Here is a 4,266-nt window from a genome sequence, read left to right on the forward strand (position 1 = left end):
TCATCGTGTGATACCTCCAGACTTTTGATCAGTCAGGGGGTCAGAACACACTTAATGAATAACCACAGAGTATGCAATCAAGTGGTAAGGTAAGTGTTCAAGCACATTAAAGGGCCTTATAATCACAGGCCACATTTCTTTCTACTTTCCATGGCTTCACCCATGGTGCAAAGTGACCAGAAGAACTTTATTTATACCATTTCTAGGGTGTTGTGGGAATAGAAGTTGCCTTTAAAAAATGCAGTAGTTAATGACATATTGCACAAAGTGGAGTAACAAAAGCGAGAGTTTAGGCATCAAAACCATGTGCTAAATCTGGCCTGGCTCCTGGCTAAGGGATGTTGGACCAGCTGCTTGACCTCTAAGTGTTTTCCCCTCATCTGTAAAATAAGAATGCTGTTGTTGATGCTGATGTTGCTTCCTAAGAGCTCTTGGTGTTATAAATAACCCATAAAGTGTGAAGGGTCATGTGAATGTTAGCTGTTCTTGCTATAACTCAGTGTTGGCATCCTTGGTCTCATGAAATCTCAGATCTACCCAGTCTGGCCCATAGCAGGCCTTCTTGGAGTTGGGTGTGACAAGTTCTCCATGAACTTGGTGGCTGCAGACTTTCCCTCAGGTTCCAGGGAAAGCCATCTTCAGAACCCACTATCAGCCCCAATGAGAGGTGTGGACTTCTTTGCAGATGTGGTGGGGCAGCATCTTGCTGGGTATCTTGCAGGCTTAGGCAAAATAGGCTCTACTTTACATTATTTTTTGGAAATTACAAACTGCTTCAGAGGTCTGAGTGTCAATAGTTGTGAAACCTTGATGCATAGAATCGAAGGAAAACCTACTATTTAAAGACTATCACATGATATTGCTTGTATGTGGAATCTAAAAAAAATGGTACAAATGAACTTATTTACAAAACAGAAATAGAGTCACAGATGTAAAACAACAAACTTATGTTTACCAGGGGAGAAGGGGGGAGGGATAAACTGGGAGATTGGGATTGACATATACACACTACTATATATAAAATAGGTAACTAATAAGGACCTACACTACAGTGCAGAGAACTCTACTCAGTACTCTGTAATGACCTATACGGGGAAAAAAAATCTACAAAGGAGTGGATATATGTATATGTATAACTGATTCACTTTGCTGTACAGCAGAAACTAACACAACATTGTAAATCAACTATACTCCAATAAAAATTAAAAAAACAAATATCTCATAGAAAAATGAATAGAAATTTTTAACAGAAAAATAAATATATATATTCAATGAATATAAGAAATAAAGACTATCAGGTGTTTCCTCTTTTATGAGAGATAAAATCTGCATTAATAATTCTTCTATTTGAGAAAAGGATAAAAAAAAAAACCCTCATTATTGATTTTAGTTTTTCAAAGGTGAAGTCAAGATCCTGCTCTGGAATGGAGTTCAAGGCAATGCAGAACTACATAGTTTTCTATAATAAAGTCAAAGATGGTTTCCACTGAAGGTAGAATTGCATTTCTTTGTTTATTCATTTAACTAGGATCCACTGAGCTCCCACTGTGTACCTAACATTCCTCTATGCCCTGAGTGCTGCCTCAAGGAGCTCATAGTCTAGTAAGACAGAACAGACACCAGTGAAACAAGAATATAACTCAGGGGTCCCCAATCCCCAGTCCTTGGCCTGTTAGGAACCTGGCCACACAGCAGGAGGTGAGCAGCAGGCGAATGAGTGAAGCTTTATCTGCTGCTCCCCATCACTCCCCATCGCTCACATTACCACCTGAACCATCCCTCACCCCAGCCTGTGGAAAAACTGTCTTCCATGAAACCGGTCCCTAGTGCCAAAAAGGTTGGGGACGGCTGATATAACTCATACTGGGTGCTGTGCATTCAAGGGGAATGTATGACTTGTGATGGACCTGGTCTTGAAAGGCTTCCCTGAATAAATGCAAGATGAGTCAGACTTTATAGTCAAAAGGGAGAAGGTGCTCACTTCAGCAGCACATAGACTAAAATTGGAAAAATACAATTAGCATGGCCTCTGTGCAAGGATGACACACAAATTTGTGAAGTGTTCCAGATTTTTGCATAACAATGTGAAAGTGCTTAATGCTACTGAAGTGTATATTTAAATTTGTTAAAATGGTAAGTTTTATGTATATTTTACCACAGTAAAAAAAGGGGAATGGTGTTGGGATGGTTCCACTGCAGACAGAGGGAACAGCAGGTACAAATGTCTTGTGGGAAGAGGGAGGATGGATGAGCGGAAAGCCAACAGGGCTGGTTTGTCAAGATTTGGAGGATGTTTTATGGCCTGAGATGAGGAGTCACAGGCAAAGGCCAGACCACCACAAACCTCGATACTGATCTCTGTCCTGAGATCAGTGGGAAATTGTTGAAGAGCTTTCATAAGGACAGCAATAAAACTGTGTTTTAAAAAATTACCATGGACTAGGGTAGACAGTGGGTAGAAGGGCAGTGGATGTGGCTGACCAGTTGGGAAGGTGTCAGAGTCCTTCAGAAGAGAGATGGGTGTTGCTTGGACTAGGGTGTTGAGGTTGAGATGGAGAGAAGTGGATAGATTTGAGAAAAGTCAGAGGGCCAATGGCTGAACTTGTTGAAAGTTTGCTTTGGGGGTGAGGGGAGGAACCAGTCAAGAAAGATCTCCATGTTTCCAGATGGATGGTGGTTCCAGTGACTGGGACAGGAAGCACAGAGAGAAGGAGTTTGGAGAGGTGGATCATGATTCTTGTTTTGGACATGCTGAGTTTGTGAGCCTCAGGAAGTTTGCAGCTGCCAGTGCAGGGGAACCTATGCATGGGGCATTGGTGCTGGGTTAACTGAGGCCCACACTGATTTCTGGTAGAGTTTCCAGTGATGCTACCTGGCTCACAGCACAACTTGTTATCTGAGGCATGATTGTCATGGGACATGTGAGGACTCAGGACCACTCCCAAGAGAGAAAACAGAAGGAACACCCAGTCTGCTCCACTGGGCAGCTGACAAAAACAATTTTTTCTTGTTCTGAAAGGCTGCTCTATGACAGAATCTTGACTAAACCATACATGGTGTGGATGGTAGATAAAATGCAGTTGGATATATGCATCTGGGATGGCATTTATGTGTCCACCTCCAGTCTTTTAGACCCAAGGATGAGCAGTCCTCAGAGTGCTTCTGAAACATCAAGCATAAAAGGCAGGAGGGAGGGGCAAGATGGCGGAAGAGTAAGACGTGGAGATCACCTTCCTTCCCACAGATACATGAGAAATACATCTACACGTGGAACTGCTCCTACAGAACACCCACTGAACGCTGGCAGAAGACGTCAGACCTCCCAAAAGGCAAGAAAATCCCCACGTACTTGGGTAGGGCAAAAGAAAAAAGAAATGACAGAGACAAAAGAATAGGGACGGGACCTGCACCAGTGGGAGGGAGCTGTGAAGGAGGAAAGGTTTCCACACACTAGGAAGCCCTTTCGTGGGCAGAGACTGCGGGTAGCAGAGGGGGGAAGCTTCAGAGCCACGGAGGAGAGCGCAGCCACAGTGGTGCGGAGGGCAAAGCGGAGAGATTCCCGCACAGAGGAGCGGTGCCGACCAGCACTCACCAGCCCGAGAGGCTTGTCTGCTCAGCCGCCGGGGCGGGCGGGGGCTGGGAGCTGAGGCTCGGGCTTCGGTGCTAGCCGGGAAGGAGTCCGGGAAAAAGACTGCAGCTGCCGAAGAGGCAAGAGACTTTTTCTTGCCTCTTTGTTTCGCGGCGCGCAAGGAGAGGGGATTCAGAGCGCCGCCTAAACGAGCTCCAGAGACGGGCGTGAGCCGCGGCTATCAGCACGGATCCCACAGCAACAGGGACGCAGAAGGAAAAACGGAGAGATTCCCACACAGAGGCTCGGCGCTGAGCAGCACTCACCAGCCCGAGAGGCTTGTCTGCTCACCCGCCGGGGCGGGCGGGGGCTGGGAGCTGAGGCGCGGGCTTCCGTCGGATCCCAGGGAGAGGACTGGGGTTGGCTGCGTGAACACAGCCTAAAGGGGTTAGCGCACCACAACTAGCCGGGAGGGAGCCCGAGAAAAAGTCTGCAGCTGCCGAAGAGGCAAGAGACTTTTTCTTGCCTCTTTGTTTCGCGGCGTGCAAGGAGAGGGGATTCAGAGCGCCACTTAAACGAACTCCAGAGATGGGCGCGAGCCGTGGCTATCAGCGTGGACCCCAGAGACGGGCATGAGATGCTAAGGCTGCTGCTGCCGCCACCAAAAAGCCTGTGGGCGAGCTCAGGTCATTCTCCAC

General features: G+C 46.6%; 1 pseudogene; it reads left to right on the forward strand.

The window, feature by feature from the left end:
• Nucleotides 1-1,973: 1,973 nt before the first annotated feature.
• Nucleotides 1,974-2,074, forward strand: LOC133098509 (U6 spliceosomal RNA; annotated as a pseudogene).
• The last annotated feature ends 2,192 nt before the right edge of the window (nucleotides 2,075-4,266 follow it).

This window comes from Eubalaena glacialis, chromosome 9 (genome assembly GCF_028564815.1).
Source record: "Eubalaena glacialis isolate mEubGla1 chromosome 9, mEubGla1.1.hap2.+ XY, whole genome shotgun sequence".
In the NCBI taxonomy this organism is placed as follows: domain Eukaryota; kingdom Metazoa; phylum Chordata; class Mammalia; order Artiodactyla; family Balaenidae; genus Eubalaena; species Eubalaena glacialis.